Here is an 18364-nt window from a genome sequence, read left to right as displayed (position 1 = left end):
TACAATGACAAACCAGACCCAGGTGGTCAAGGTTCAGCTAAGCCTCATCCGGCGTAAGGGTGTCAATTGACATGACAGGTTTTGTCATGATAGGGGAGGGTACTAACGCCGCGGCAATGGAACTTCTGATCAGGCTCCAAAGCAATGGAACTTCTGCTCGAGCTCCAAGAATTTCACATCAAAGAAGGTGTTTTAATAGCAATTTAACAGACATATCTGAACTTAACAGCCTCATATCTGTTGATAATTTTTTGAAGTAGCCGTGGCCTACTTTTGGTTTGAGGCTGACCACGGACCGTCTTTTCTCTAACATCCACTGTTTTGTGACTGATTCTTCACATGTCGGTCTTTTGAAAAGTTCAGTGCACAAAACACTAAACTCTTAAGTGTCAATATGTAAATTTTACCAACTAAGTTATGGTTTTTTTTAGAATAAAAAAAAAAATTGACATGGTTTCTGTAATTCAGTATGGTACAGCAGACTATGAGTAGATAACGAAATCCTACCATACCAAAATAATTCGTTTATTTCAATATCAATACTATATCGACTTGATACAGTTTCAATATAATTTTTTCGGCATAAATACATTTTTGACACAGTGTCCAAATACTTTTGCCTTTTTTTTTTTGGGTGCCTTTTATGGGTTATATCAATCGGTATGGTTTTGATATTTTTGATACAGTTTGATACATATTGAATGGTTTTGTCTTAAGAACCGATATTATATCAAAAATAAAGAAGGATATTATTTTATCATACTCAAACCGAATCAAATCTCCTTCAATACGATCAATTGGTACAATTACAGTATCTATATTTGGTATCGGCACCAAATTGATACCCTTAGCTCATTAGGGTTTCTTAGGAATGGAATTGGTCAAGACTTAAAATATAATATTTTATTGTGTAATTGCTGTGTAGTAAAAATGGATACACTCAAATCTTGCAAATTGTGATTGAAATGTTCCGGACGTTTAAAATAATCAGTAATGGTTCAGCATCACTCAGCTGTATTGCAGCTTGAAATTTCAAAAAGGAATCAAGAATATGTAATAAAGGAGGGAAAAGACACACATACACATATAAAATGGAGTAGAATTCCTTAGTCTAGTGAACAAGGATTTTGGGGGTCGTATTTGATCGGATTGGATCAGTGGGTATCGGTCGATTTTGTCCCTATTTTTTAAAAAAAATATTAATTTGTTACTATTTTACCTTTGAACTGATGCGGATAACCAATTTAGATCGATCTGAGATTGGGGATTGGTCTCAGCCAATATGGATTCGATACAATCGTTACAACCAATACGGCCGATCCCAAACCAATACTTGAAATCATGCTAGTGAGTGTAGAAAAAAAAATGGTCACAAAAAGCCTAGAGGCTCCACTAGCTAACTGATGAGCCTCCTTAACAAAATTTAGAGGAAAATGGAGGATGACCCCCAACCCTCCTTGATATCTACCATGTGGAAAATATTTGATTTATGTGCTCATAGATATCTACCTAGTGAGAATCTCTTGCTTATATATAAAGTTTTGGCCAAATTAGAGTTGACCACATGGTAAAGAAGAGACAAAAAAAAAAAAAATACAAAACATTAGGGGTTTATAATGGTTAGTTTTACTCTTAAAGCTCTTCTATGTTTCATGAATAAGCATATGGTTCCGAAAATTTCCTTGGAAGTTGGACCTTTTGCCATAAACAAAGACTAAAAGAAGAATATATAATGAAGTGAGATATTTTTCCTTTCTTGATTTGCTCAACCGCATTGTGCTTTGATGCCAGAATTGATTAGCATATAAAGAAAAAGAAGCTTGAGAATCCTCATACGTTGTTTTTAGTTTTTTCAAAATATTTCTTTTTTAATTCCCAATTGAAATACATATAACAGTGATAGAAGTTATATGAGTCATCAAAGAGAGCAATGACTCCTAGTAAACTTGAAATGGGTCCCTTTTTTCTCCATTATGTGGTCTCTTGACATTTTCCTTAGAGATATGGATGAGGCCATTTGACCACATCATCAACAAATCCATTATTTAAATAGTTGGATGGAATTGAGAACATTGGGAAGGGCATTTTGGACTACATACAATGAAGAGAATAATATTGAGTTCGTATTGGTAAAGATTATATGGGTGGATAAAAACATTTTCTTATTCATGTTTATTTAGGATTTTTGGGTAAACTACTTTTGATCGAGATTTCTAATATAGATATGTTTCACATTCCTACCCATCATAAACTCATGTCCCACAATCGCTAGAGATGTCATCGAAGTTCTAAATCAAGAAAGTTGCCAACAAAATACTTGATTCCTTTTCAAAAATTTCATTTTCATAGGTGACGCAATGGCAATGCAAACATGAAATTGGTCCCTTTTTTCTCTCCATTATGTGGTCTCTTGACATTTTCCTTAGAGATATGGATGAGGCCATCTAACCTCATCACCAACAAATCCATTATTTAAATAGTTGTATGGAACTCAGAAATATTGGGAAGGGCATTTCGGACTACATACAATGAAAAGAATAATATTGAGTTCGTAGTGGTAGAGATTATATGGATGAACAAAAACATTTTCCTATTCATGTTTATTTAGGATTTTTGGGTAAATTACTTTTGACCGAGATTTCTAATATTGAAATGTTTCACATTTCTACCCATCATAAACTCATGTCCCATAGTAGTTAGAGATGTCATCAAAGTTCTAAATCAAGAAAGTTGCCAACAAAATACTTGATTTCTTTTCAAAAATTTCATTTTCATAGGTGACGCAATAGTGATGCAGACATGAAATTGGTCCATTTTTTCTCTCCATTATGTGGTCTCTTGACATTTTACTTAGAGATATGGATGAGGCCATCTGATCACATCACCAACAAATCCATTATTTAAATAGTTGGATGGAACTCAGAACATTGGGAAGGGCATTTCAGACTACATACAATGAAGAGAATAATATTAAGTTCATAGTGGTGAAGGTTATATGGGTGGATGAAAGCATTTTCCGATTCATGTTTATTTAGGATTTTTGGGTAAACTACTTTTGACCGAGATTTCTAATATTGAAATGTTTCACATTCTTACCCATCATAAACTCATGTCCCACACTCGCTAGAGATGTCATCAAAGTTCTAAATCAAGAAAATTGGCAACAAAATACTTGATTTCTTTTCAAAAATTTCATTTTCATAAGTGATGCAGTGGCGATGCAGACATGAAATTGGTCCCTTTTTTCTCTCCATTATGTGGTCTCTTGACATTATCCTTAGAGATATGAATGAGGCCATCAGACCACCTCACCAACAAATCCATTATTTAAATAGTTTGATGGAACTCAGAACATTGGGAAGGGCATTTCGGACTACATATAATGAAGAGAATAATATTGAGTTCATAGTGGTGAAGATTATATGGGTGGATGAAAACATTTTCCTATTCATGTTTATTTAGGATTTTTGGGTAAACTATTTTTGACCGAGACTTTTAATATTGAAATGTTTTTACATTCCTACCCATCATAAACTCATGTCCCACGCTTGCTAGAAATGTCATCAAAGTTCTAAATCAAGAAAATTGGCAACAAAATACTTGATTTCCTTTCATTTTCATAGGTGACGTAATGGCGATACATACATGCATCCTTCAAGCTAATGAAGTTAGTTTGGGCTAGGGGTGTCAATTCCAAGCCAACACTGGTAGGCCCGATCGAGCCCGACACATTTATGGCCCGACCTGGACCAGTCTTATTAATAAACGGGTTGGACCTAAAACATATTTATAAATAGGTAATACACGGTGCAAGGGGTAAGCCCGATGGGCCTCCTGATCGGCCCACCATGTTTATAAGCCCGAATCGGACCGACACATTCAGCTCAACCATTTATATAGGTATTTTGATTTTTTTTTTTGGATAGAATAGTGAATATATTGTTATTTTTATCAATTATTGAGTGTCATTAAGTGTAATATCTTTTTAAAATTGTTTATAATTTGACCAAATAAATTAAATTAACTTAAATCTAAGAAAAGTAAAGACTGTTTAAGGCTTTGTTGGTATATTACCTCATTTAAGGCTCGATTATAGCTTGATTAAAGCCCAGAACTTGATCGAGCTAGACACGACACCAACCGAGACCGATTCATTCCATAAATAGGTAGGTCATGGTTCGAGGACATAGGCCCGCAAGACCCGACATGACCGATTGACACTCTTAGTTTGGACCATCCAATTATCGAATCTGACAACAAAGTACTGATTTCTATTCTCATTGACGAACGCATCGATTTACTAATTTTGGTGATCCCTATTATCTAGGATATCACTTATTTGGCGTTGAGTTTAGAATCATGTACTTTTGATTTTACTCCAAGGGAGAGAAAAAATTTGGTTGACTTTTTCACTAGAATGGCCCATCCATGCTGTGTAGGATTGATTTGTTGGAAACAAGACTTTTCCAACCCAACCTGACATGCACAGTGGAATTTCGGATCGATTCAGGTCGTTCTCCATATCATTAAAACCAAACAAGTGTGATAACTAATTCGAAATAATGAAAACAATACTTACAAAGAGTCGCAAGTGAAACTCCTCCAGATAATGGTTCTTCCTCAGATCAACAATCCAAGTTTTGAATCCCAAGTGTACAGCCGGTGCAGTTTATGGAGCTTTCGAAACTTCACAAGTTTCAATTAACTATCTAATAGCCCTTCTCTTTTCTTCAATAGTGCAACTTCTAACTTACTTTTCTTCCTTGTGTAAGAATTAGAGTTCAACACCAATGTGAAGAGAAGAGAAGAAGAAATAAAAGTGGAGAGAGAGAGCCAAAAGAGGAGAAGGAGAATGGGATCCCAAAAGTTGGAATCCCATTTTACTCTTCTCCCTTTTATATAATGTCGGGCATTATATTATAATAAAAAATTTTAATTAAGAAACTTAAACTCTTTTAAGTTTTCTAAAACTTTAATTTCCCTTTTAAATCTCTTTTATTTTCATAAACTTGGTATATCCAATTTGACTCAAATACTTGCTTGCTAAGAAAAAGAAGAAGCAGAATCTAAGAGGGATAATACAAACAATTAAATAACTCATTAACTGCACAGTAATTATTTATCCATTCCCACAATTACTAACATCATCATTATGGAATATAGGGCATGTACATCAATATCATCATGACCCCATATCATAATAAATGTCAGTATAGGAGCGTGTGTGCACGCAAATCATATTTAATCATTTTTAATCACCATTAGAAATATAAAATCAGTTCTTAAATGATATAGAGCTTTGATTCAATACAATTATGCATAAACGCTATTTCTCTTGATGTTCCCCTAAAAGGGGAGTGGAAACCTTGTTGATTAGTTTTTCACTCATGTACATTTTTACTCACACCTGATATACAGGCCTAGGACCATTTGGACTTTGGTCATTGATACATCAAAGTGTGTGTGCAAACACCGCAGTGTCAATGTACATACTAAATAAACTATCTCAGATTAAAGGTAAGGTGACGTGTTAATTCCCATAAACACTTCCGGTGGTAACACATGAGATAATATGCCACAAAAAGATTCTTTCTCAACACATACACATATGTGTGCTCACATAAGTACACTGACATCTCTATGTCTAGTAGTACAACATGTGACAACCATTTATGACAAAGATGCCCAACCCAAACCCTAGTTGTGACTTCCATTTATAAACCTATTAATGGACATATTGCTCATTTATAATTCATGTAACAAACTAATAATACTTTATTAAACCGAACTGGCTCAAATTACAAATGAACGGGGTTTGATAGACACAATATCCAACATGATTGGCCAATTTTCACTTCATGTCTTCTCAAAACTTGTAATTCAAAATCGAAGTGTACAACATATTCTTATGATTAAGATTTTATTTACCGAAAAAAAATCAAGAAAATTGTAAGTCTACAATAGAGTTTTTCCTGGTCGGTGATATTACCTTACATTTCATATTAAAATTTCAACTTGAGATTGCCAGGGAAATGACTAACGTTATTAAATGCAAAATTATTTAAATGTATTTATGATTTCTATTTGACGCTTTTGCCAGAATAAAGGTATGTAAGTGATTCTTACAGTTAATGTTTATATGTGAAAAAGGAAATGCGAAGAACATGGCCATGATACATTAAACAATTAATATTTCGAAGTGGACACACAATCCAACTGCACCAAGTAAGGCAATTTTCATATATATATATATATATATATATATTTCAAAAGTAATTCACACCACAATTTCCTACTTTCTACTAGTTCTGGGAATCTTCTTTCTCTATGATGTCAGTAAAAAGATCGATGATTTTGTCTGGACAGTAAATTTTAGCCTTTTTTTTTTTTTTTTTTTTTAACAGTTTAGACACAAATTAAGCGGTTAAGTTTCATTAAAATTTGATAACATCTGATTTGGACCATGTAGCTGAAACTATTGGATTTGTTAACTCCAGTCCAATTATGCTATTGAGATGCCATCTGGGTTAAAGTCCATTCTCCCATTCCACTTTATTCGTATTAGGATTGTAATAGGGTAAAGTTGGGTTGGGCCAGGCTTTTTAAAACCACAATCCAATCCTGAGTCCCTTAGTTGGGCTTAGGCCTGACTCGATCTTGGCTTGGGGCCTGAAAAATCCAACGTTCACCCACACTCAAAGTTCACCCACACCAATATAGGGTCAAACTTGCATCCCAAATTTAGTCCCTTGTTTTTTCAACAGTCCAAAATCTTTTGAAGGACTGTTTTTTTAAGCATCATTTTTGCTTCAATACCTTTTTTTTTTTACATTAGTGAATACAATATAATAAGAGGTTTATTCTAGTCAAGGAAATACATTGAAATTTGTAGTCATTAACAATGAAAAATCTTCACTTGTGACAAAGACACTTTTTCAAGTATCAAATATAGTTTAGTTGCCACATGGACTATTGATTTAGGACAAAGTCTTTCTTTATTGGTGTCTGAAGGATGGGATGGTCGAGATGTGACCCCTTATCACTCTCTGCTTCTCTCTCCCCCTATCGTACATGTCACGACGAATGAATTCCTATTCACCGTGGCGTTAGAAAAACTCGATCCATTAATTTAATCATTCAAACAACTGGATTGTTGCAAAGTAACAATATACTCAAGATGGTATGGCACTACTTAGTTGAGTGCATGTTCGAGTCTCGGTCCGTGGATCAACTCTTTTGAAGTGCATCTTATTCTCTTAGATGCTGACATGCACCACTAGTTGTTATGTGCTTTCCAAGAAGTGTGGCCCAATTGACTCTCTTGTGAGTCTTCTCTTTGCCTCTTTGTGGGGGCCTTGTGACCCCTTGTGACACCCTTGCACAAAAAAAAAAAAAAGAAGTACAACCGTAGCCAACCTCAACTATATAGTCTACCATGTATTGGATCTTCTTCTTTATATTTTAAGGTGCCTTCTTCCCCCTTCCCCCATGCATAATTCTCATTTAAACGGCTAAGCGTATTTAGCATGAAACTTGAACATAAGTAGAGGATAAATGAACTTTAAGACCCAACTAAACAAGAATATCATTTGGGACAAAAACCATTCTATCATTGGTAAACACAAATTGGAAAGACATGGGTTAATCAATTAATGAATTTTATGAAAAGATAAAAAAGAAACCAAGGAAGTACGACTTACAGTGGATTAAGAAAGACTACTTAAAATTGAATGGTTCTGATACTATAAGAAAATGATTGATGATTTCTCATGTCATAATTAGTGTGGAAGAACTTTTATTTATGATGTGCTCATTTTGGTACCATATACATTTTGGTTGGAGTAAAAGAAGGATTTCAAACTTCAATAAAAGTGATATTGGAGAAAGTTTATCTTCAAAATGAGTAGAGAAAATCCCACCATTTGAATGCTAAAATGACCTCCCCCTTGTATATGAATGTTTGAAGTGCCCTTGACACTATTCCAGAGTCTCATCTAAGCGTTAAAATCCATGGTTTAAGAGATGCACATGGTTTGAGGTATTGGTATCGGATCGCCCATATTTGGTGACATGTATCAGTATCACTAGTCACCGATCTTGATACCAAGCTTATATCAATAAAATGGAGATATAAATGTCCTCCAATAACAAAATACTTTAGAAAAAATATTACAAATCTTCTCCAAACTCCTACTTCCAATGTTTAGTAAAATGGAAAGAGAAAGGAAGCACTTGCATTGCATCGATATGAATTAGGGGTGCAAGTTTTGCATTGTTGGCCTTAGACCACTCTGAGCCTGAACAACGCTTGCGCTGAGATACCATGGCCCTAAGGGTGGGTCAAGTTTGGGAATCTATAGCCTTAGAGTCAGGGTTGGCCTTGCCCTTGCATCTCTCTTCCCCCTGCCCGGCCCTACCCTAAAGGCAGATCAAGGTTTATTTTTTGTTCTCTATGGTCAGGGTCAATCAGGGTGAGCCCGGCAAGACCCTGAAGGCAGATCAAGATTGTATTTTTCGGTCCCTGAGTCAGAGTCAGGCTAATCTTGGGCCTAGCTAATGGGACTTAAGTGTTGGGCTGGGGCTTTGAAAAGCTTAACCCAACCCAATCTTGTTGCAACCCTAGATGGAATAATGTATGAAAATAGAATGATAAAAAAATACAAAGGAAAATTATGATAAATGAAAAGGCTATGATTAAATTAGACATGCAACTAATACCCTACTGTCCAATGACAATTCTTACAAATCAACATTCTGTTGTTCTATGTTGCACAACTAGGTGGATTGTATGGGAGTAAGGGTGTTAATTGGTTTGGTTTCGGATTATATATTGTATTTTAGTTCGATTCATATTTATTTGGCTGAAATCAAAATCGTACCATTTACTAAACGGTTGCACTCTGAAGCCACAACCGTTTAGTAAATGATTTTGGTTATACGGTTTTTAAATGGTGTTGGTTTTACTGTTTTAAACAGTTTTGATCGCGGTTTATTTTATACGGTTTCTAAACTGTTAGCAATTGATTTGCTAGTTTATTCGCGTGGTCACTAAAATTTGCTTTTGTTGATAAACACTTCAGTATTATATCAAATTAAATGAGGCATTGAACAAGCAAGGATTTAACTACATAACTACATAATAGGAGTAAATTGTTGAATAGACTCTTGGACAACTTATGTGGTCCTTAATTCTTCCCTAAATTAAACCATTATGTTTTATTAAAACAACCAATATGGGTTAATCGGATTGGTTTTGATGGTTTAAATGGTTTGGTTTTTATGATGTTAATTTGGTTTGAAACTAACGGGTTAAACGGTTAAAACCGACCCAACCCATTGAACTAATCGACCTTAAACTTAAAACTTTACTCTACGATTTTACGATTTCAATGTAAACAATTCGGTTCAATTTCAATAAACGATTTGAGTTTCAAATTCATATCCCGCCCTACCTACTCGAGCTGTGTAGAAACAAATGTGAACAACTCTAGAGTCATTATATTCATAACAAAAACAGTTTGTGATGATCGGAATCCATAATAATATTTTATGGATTCCATGTGATAGATAGTATATAATTTATGTCATTGGTCACGGTTATTGATAATATTTTATATTTTATGAGACAAAATTTGTTGTCTGGGAGTGGGCCATGTGCCAGTTAGCATACCTTATGTCTAGCTAAGAGAGCATTTTCAGACACAAAACACTTGCCCATATTTTATCAAGATTGGACCCTGAACGCCTCAAAGTTTGAAGCCCTTTTTAAGGACATCAATCTTCCAAGACCGGACCCAACCGGGGCCCCCAAATAAGAACTACTATTTTATTCGGCCAACTTCATCACCAACCCACCATTGTTATGATTTGATTCCATCTTGCATTGTCCAATGAGGAAAAGTTTACTACTTTAGCTTTTACAAGGGCCATTTCTAGAGAAACCAAATTTATGGTAATGAAAGCCTTTAAAGGACTTAAACCCCCTATTTCTAAAGCAGTACAAACAGAGCCAAACTTATTTTCCGGGGGGGAGGGGGGGGGTTTTAGTAGCATCTATTATTATTATTATTATTATTTTAGCTAATGATGGGGGTATCTAGGTCTTCAGCTTAGTTAGTTCCGTAGGCCCATGTTGATCCCATAACCTCATGGACCGAGTCATATCGGGGTTGAATGAGAACCATTCAACTTTCACTGAAAATAGTGAAGAGTACTAAATACTCCCGTGTAAGTGACCCAAGGTGTGTGTAGTGAAAATCGAACTTAAGACGTCCGAGTTTATAGTTTGTACTAAGTTCATTGCTCACCAATTGCACTACCCCTTTGGGTTATCTATTGGCACTCTCTATGCATGTCTAACAAATATAGATGTGACCCACTTTTCTCTCATATCTCACCCCACTATTGTCTATGGCCTTAGGAAAATTCGGTCCTACTTTGGATCCATAAAAGTCTGTAGGGAAAAGTTTTCTTTGACTACTTGGTGAAGGAGTATATATTCAGCCACTTTTATTATGAACAGCTAGATAAACATCAATTTAGTTGTACTTTTAGTAATATAATGTACAAGTTACAGATGGAATTTGAACTTGCATTCTCCTCCCATAAGCAATTTCTGATTTTTTTTTTCTCTTTGACCTCCAATAGTTGTTATTTCAAGCTAAAATTTGATCAATGAGATCAAACATCACAAAAGTATTGTTACATTGACATTTTGCCTCAAATGAACGAACTGGCTGAGTTTATCTATTGAGGATATCCATTGGCTTTGAATGAGTTTGGAATTTGGAGATCTTAAAATCTCATAGACTTTTTAGGGTTATAAAATATTTAAGAACTCAGAATTGTATGATTTTTTTTTTTATTAGCTAAGGTGTTCTAGCCAACTTACGCATCTTGACTAATTCTCGAGGAGATTAGCATAGCAACCTTTGTGTTTTTTTTTTTTGCATGAGATTGCTCTCCATCTGATCCGTTATAATTCACCCGAAATCAAGAAAAAAGAGAAGCAAATATTTTCATAGATATGTAATTAAAAAAAAAATTATTTTAAAGATTTATACATCTTGTTACAAAGAACATGTTTTCATTGATATATTTTTTTAATTCTTTTATAGACCTTAAAGAAAAAAAAATTAAATAGTATTCATCATAGCCAATTTTAAAATACATTCTCTTGGGAAATTTTCTTGTATTGCCTTAAAAATCTCAATAATTTCATGTAACCCTAAAAAATGAAGGAAAATTATCTTGTAACACCCTTGTTTTTAAACCTTATATAAGATACCACCCTAAAGTGTCAAAAATATCAACCGTACCCCTAAAGCTTAACACCATTAATTTTGAAGTGGAAAAGACCCTTTTAACCTTGTTAAGCATAACACCTCTTTGCTTGTAATTGTTGCAGCTCTAAGAAAATGCTGTCTTAATGGCTTCCTTTTTTGTTTTTCCCTCTGGTAGAAATGTTAATGGTGTTCGTCAATGAACCCTCATCAGGCCCCATCACCACCATTCCCTCCGCCCCAACCGCCACCATCCATGGCTGCTTCTTCCTTCTCTCCACAACACCTAACCCCATCTCCAACCACAACCACCGCCGTTACTACCACCAACATCACCACTGTGACCGCCTCCGCCACCCGTTCCAACTCATATATTGAACAGAGACCTCAAGGCCTCCCATTGGCAAGAAGTCGTCTACGCCGTTGGTCGCCCCTGCAACGTTTCCCATTTATTAACAGAGAAAGCTGCAACTATCATTCAAATAAGCTGAGAAATTCCCAGTAAATCTGTCCAAATCATAGCCGACGATCGAAGTTCACCCTTCGATTCTTTAAAACTGGAAAGATCCACATCCAATGAGCACTGAATATAAGACCCTTTTAGCTAGTGCCATTAATCTTAGTATCAGAACTGTTTCTTATTCGATTTATTTCCCCAAAACTGATCCATCTCTTTTCATCTTCTCATTTCTTTAATCTTTACCCATCGATCTCAGTAAATTACTTATTCCAAAACTGAATCGACGCATTTCGATCAAATCACCGCCCAATTCTAGTCGCCAGGTGCGTTCTTATCAAATATCAGTCCCCGGCGTCCGGCCATCGATTTGATTGGGAGCAATTCTCTAATAGGGTTGTTTTATTGCACTGTAGTTCCAAAATGTAAAAACATGACAAGATATTTCATATTGTATTTACAGAATGTTCCAGAATTATTTTTTCCTTTTATATCTTTGGATGAATTTTCTGCAATGAACAATGGGTTGCTTGTAGACCCACGTGATCAACAAGCCACAGCTGATGCACTGCTTAAGCTAGTTTCAAAAAAGAATCTATGGCACGAATGCAGAAAGAATGGATGGAAGAATATACACCTATTCTCCTGGCCGGAACACTGCAGCACATATTTGACGAGGGTGGCACCATTTGGGTGTGCCTCGATCTAGCGGAAACTTACCAAACTAATATCTGAATGAATCAAATTGGAAAACTGATTAGGGCTATGTCGAGATAAAGTTCGTTACAGTAATCAAATCGGAAACTCTAATCTTAGGTGTATTTGTCATGGAAATGGCGTTCTTAATTGATCTTCGGTGTTGACGTCGTTGGAGCTCTATCTAATGGCTAAATGCAATTCTTAGGTGATCTTCATTGTCAGAGGAGGAGATTGGTCGGAATTTTCTTCAATGTTGGGTCGCCTGAGTGGAAAAGAAGCCCTAAACATTCAATCCTATGTTGGGTCACATGAACTGGGGATTTTACATCTCAAGGGTAAAATAGTCAGTCTACCCTTGAGGAAGGATAAACTTGTCATTTAAAAAATATCAATGGTGCCACATCATCACTTGACGCTCAAGAGCTAATGGAATGGATTTAAGAGACATTATTTTTTCAAAACAGGGTATGCACTAGGTATTTTTGACACTTTAGGGTGGCATCTCATATAAGGTTTAAAAACAGGGTGGTACAAGATAATTTTTTTGGAAATAATATTAATGACACCCCTTAATGAGATTGATATTTTGGAGCTAGAAGAGGGCTTTTATTAGGATTAGAGTATTCTATTTTGATGGGCAGCTAGGAAGATCAATTTGAAGTTCTTAAGCTTGATGTAAACAAATACCAGAAAATACATGTATTTCTATTTTTAGGCTATAATGAGATGTGTTTCTATTTTTAGAGTAATGGCATCCACTTCGAGAGCTAATAACGAGGCAGCAAAATGGACTCAAAGTGAACAAGATTTCCTTATTTAAGTTAAATTTGACCATAATAACATGTTTGTAATTTTTGATTTCATTGTTCAAAAGTGAATTTTCATTATTGTACTCTCCAGGAATAGAAGTGTTTGTCAAACGCTGTTTCTGTTCTTTTCCTGTTCTAAGGACATTTCTGAGATAGTTTTACTAAACGCTGTTTCTATTCCGCCAGAGTGTCTTCACAGCATGGAATTGAAAAAGAACACTCTCCAAAAATAGAAGTGTTATCAAATGGACCCTAAGCTTTGTCCACCCAACAACTGGGTTCTTTCAAATCATTTCAGCAGGAGGAGAAGAAATTTGAGAATAAAATCCAACTTTCTAGAAATAAGCAGCACTGGCCTAATTTTACATGTCACAAATGAGGATATTAAAATCATATTATTTCAAATATCTTCCAAAATAGTAGAAACTCTATTTTTGCAGCCTTCAAACCATTATTCCTTTCAATCTAGAGATGGTAATAAACTAACTCCAAAATAGCATTCCAAATATTTTTTAAAGCTACAATATTAGATTTCCTCTTCCACCAATTGAAAGGATCAAGCACTGAAGTACTATCATGCCAAACTAAGGAGAATGTATCTAGAAAATATCTCCAAACTGAAACAAAATATAGGCAATATAAGAAAATATGAGAAAAGCTTCCACAATTATGCTTTCAAAATTCAAATCTTGAGATGCATTGATGTCATAAAACCCAAGAATTTTCACAAATAAAATCCGATACTCATGCTATGAAGCTATCAAATAAATATGGTTGAAGGCCTGAAATCTCCGCAATAGAAGAGTCTCCCAATTATTTATCTCTTTAGAAATTGACAAGAGAACCATTTCCAACAATCTATTGCTCTCTAACCGAAACTAAATTCCAAACTCTTTTTAGCCCAATGCCAAATCAGTGAAGGACCACCAATTCTTAAGCACCCATTTGTTTCTACTTATTTCACCTTCAAAAATTTTCTCATAATAGAAGAACCATGATTTATAGACCAACATAATTTGCAAAGTAAAGATTTATTTAATCCCGTAATGGCTTTAAACCAAGGCCAACTTTATCTTTAGGCCAATAAAGGAAGCTTCATTTAACAAAAATGACTTTGGATTACAATAAATCTCTAGACCGAATAAAATTCATCTTTCATTTTTCCATTAAACTGAAGAAAGAAAGAGAGAGAGAGAGAGGCTTCCGATAGGCAAAAAAGTTATAAATCAGTATACTAGAGATAGAGATTACCAAATTAACGAGTTGAAGTCTACTAGCCGTAGAGAGAAGTCTACCCTTCCAATCAATCAACTTAGCTTTAAATTTGTCAATCATAGGAAGAATATCCTCTTTCTTGACACTAACTTGAAAGTTTTGAATTCCTAAATAACGAGAAGGAATTTGCACTCCTAACCTTCCTCAAGATAGGAAGTTTTCCTAAGAAAACCTTAACCTTTTCAAGATTAATTTTCTGATCAAAATAAGTCTGGTAACAATCTAAGAATGAATTCAAATTTCTCACCTACTGTAATGAGTCATTCATAAATATGAAAATAAACATCAACAAACACGATATGAGTTGGGACCCAAACATTCCTGGATCATGTACATCCTTTAACAAACATTTTAGGCGAAGGCCAGGAATACCTCTACACAAAATCTATTCAAGAAAAATGAATAAAATAGGGGAAGAGGGTCTTCCGGACCCAAACCCTTTTAGACCCCAAAGAATCCAACCGGACCTTCATTAACCAAAATTGAGATTTTTGTGTGGAAGATAAAAATCTTCCGAAATCAATAAATCCATCTTTTACGGAAGCTAAAGCTAACTAATACATCTAACATAAAATCCCAATTCAAAGTATCATATGCTTTTTTGCACATCCCAACTTCAACCCTATGCTTACCCTCATAATATTTTTTATTTATCATAATGGCAAGCTTAGATGTTCCCACCCTTCAGCCATCGAACACTTGATTTTTCCACCATCAACTTTTCCTGCAAATTAATCGTCTTCTTGTATTCAGCTTTGTCAACCACGTCCTGATCAAATAGAAACTCTGAAAAAACCCATTATCTCTATCAATTCTTGAGCATCCTCAAGGGCCACCATTGATAAGCAACCTCCAAATTAATATTTGGGAATACTTGAGAAGCCCAAGCATGAAGCAAACATTTTAATCTTGTTAATTTCTGCCCTTCAACAAACATGGGAGAACCTCGAACTGGAATCGACAAAGATTGAGAAACAACATCAACAAAGGTTCAAAACTTCAAATTGAATTGATTTTTAGGCAAAAGATTGCCACAACTGCTACATCCCCTTTTTGGCATGCCATCTACAATGCAACTAACTTCAAGAAAGGGGGATGATTTACCTGACTCATCTTGTATTAGTGCCTGGAGGAGTGCACCATCTGAGGTATGAAAGAAGATTTGGAGGTGCTTGCTCAGCTATGTCAAAATTTCTTATGGCAAACCTATGCTGATGTTATGGCCACTACAGTGGGCCTCTTGCAGCATTGTGCCAATTGGCCTCCACATCCTCTGTAGTCACTGCAATGTTGCAGTGAGCATCCTACAACTAGGAGCCCCTTGTTGTGTGTGCCCAAATGCTCTTTAACTGCTGGATGTTCACTGTAATGTTGCAACGGCTACAGAGAATGTGGACTCGTGCCAATTGACCCTTTCAATTGTCAGCACTGGAGAAAAATAAGAGATCTCAACACCTTATTCTTAATTGTCCATTCGCAAAGGTAGTCTGATTTGGAAGCACTTTATCCTATAGAGTTATTTCAGATGGGGATGCTTCGATTCAAGCTTGGATCCAAGGATGTGACTTCAACCATATGGGGGAAGAAGAAAATTTTAAAATGTCTAAGCTTGTGCGGCTTTCTTGCTTAGTGCATATGGAGGGCTAGAAATGATTTATTATTATTTCCCAGAGAAGATGGTCTCCATTTCTTCAATCCCAGGTATGTGATAATAAAAGTTCTTTTTCTAATAGCCCAGCTCCTACATCTGAGGTTCATAGTGAATGGAAAGCTCCACTGTTTCAAGTTTATAAGTTGAACTCAGACACAACTTGGAAAAAAGATGGACAACAAGGAGGTATTGGTTCTATGATCAGAGACCATCATGGCTATGTCCATGTGGCAATATCTAAGCCGAGGTTCTTTCAGTTCTGTTATAATTGGGGAGGCCTTGGCAATGTGTTGTGGAATGCTAGAAGCAATCTCAGAATCTTTCGACCACCTAATGGTGGAATCGGATTGTGAAGAGCTTCGTGCTTACATCTGGGAGAATAACACAATTGTGCTTCTCATTCAGCCGGTGATTGAGGATATTTTATATATTTCATCTTACTTTTTGGAATGTAATTTCTAGTTTATTCCTAGGGAGTCCAACTCTGCAATAGACTCCTAAGCCAAGAAGGTCATATTTGTTTTGAGGAAAACCTTTTAGTCTAATTCCACTCTGTGGTTAATTAAAACATGTAATTCAGCAACTACGAGCTCTGCTCACTTTGATGAATTAAATATATATATATATATATATAATATATATATATAGAAATAGATTACAACAATTTAAGACAACATCAGGTAATAAACCCAATTTAATTTTTTTTTTTCTAGTAGTTTGGAACCGATCTGCTCTTGTCCAAGTGGATGGATTGTTGATGCATGAGTCAAAAATATCAGTTTGGGAATTCTGTGCACTTCTTCTTTTCTATATATGTTTTTTCTTGTAGTCATTTTGCAATTAATTTGAGATCCATTTGATGGGTTACTGCCACCTGTTTACTATTTGGTAGAATTGGGTAAATGATTCTAAAAGATAATAAAAAAAAAAAAAGAAGAAGATAATAGGGTTGTGATCAAAGGAGTTGATTCTTTAAATTTTCATATGCATAATGTTGTATCTGTTGGGGTAACGACTTCTTGTATTTCATCTGTAGCAAAAGTAGATAGAGTCTGAAGGACTGTTAATTTTTTAGCGACTGTATGAATATTTCAATAAATTTCTTGTATAAGGTTTCATTATGTATTTGTAGCGAGGATTTTTTCTCTATAAGCAACATGAGAGGTGTGAGAATAAGCGTTGTAACCCTATTCTCCATTGATAGTGAAACAGTTCCTATCTCATCGTAAACATAGGTATTCTTGTCAAATCACCTAAATCTTTATGTGAGATTATGTGATTGTTGTTTGTAATTTCCATTTGTTTTCTGCATCATTTTAGGGTTCCTTTCTAAAATATCCTATCTGAGTTATATGGCTCACAAGAATATATTTGTGTTTTTTTATCCAACTGCATAAATTGGAAATAAAACATACCAAATCCACTTCTATATGACCTATATTAACAGCCCCATGGGAGAGAGAGAGAGAGAGGACACATTATAGGCATAACTACATATGTAAAAACCTCAATAAAATGAATATGGAATTAAGTTGTCCATTTTGACAAGAAATCATCAATGATCACTTTATTTTGCTTTCTAACTTTATTTATTTAGTTGTTTTAATAAAACAACAATATATTACCAAAAAAAAAATCAATAGAAGGAAATTTGTAGATGTGAGAAAAATTCAATGCATTGAACAATAAAATGGGCAAGGTTTTCAGGACATGGAAAAACTCCAAGGAAGATGGTCGTATCGGTCTTGGCCTATACTTATCGATTCTTAGAACCATGCTTAAGCCTCCAATGTGACGATGTCATCATAAATCCCTTTCTTTTTCTCATGGGTGTTGCTATCATCCCTTCTCTGCAAAACCCTTTCTATCAAAAGGATGTAAGAGAGTGTGTAAAAGTAAAATGAGAGGTTATCATTGAATCATACAATATGGAGTTGCTCTTAATTCTTATTGCGAGGAATCCCCAACCCCCTCTCAATGCCCTCCACATTATTAAGGATATACAACATTCATCATCCTACTTTCTTGATTGCTCACTTTCTTTAATTTGTTCTATTATGTATCAATTTAGTTGTTGACACCTTGATCCGAAAGATTGTCTTTAAAATTACGATATTCTAACCTGTCTCCACTCCACGATTAGTCCACTTATGTAATATTGCTCACATTCAAATGAATAATTATTTCTACC

Source organism: Macadamia integrifolia, chromosome 8 (assembly GCF_013358625.1).
Source record: "Macadamia integrifolia cultivar HAES 741 chromosome 8, SCU_Mint_v3, whole genome shotgun sequence".
NCBI classification, from domain to species: Eukaryota; Viridiplantae; Streptophyta; class Magnoliopsida; order Proteales; family Proteaceae; genus Macadamia; species Macadamia integrifolia.
Note: the sequence above shows the minus strand (reverse complement) of the source record.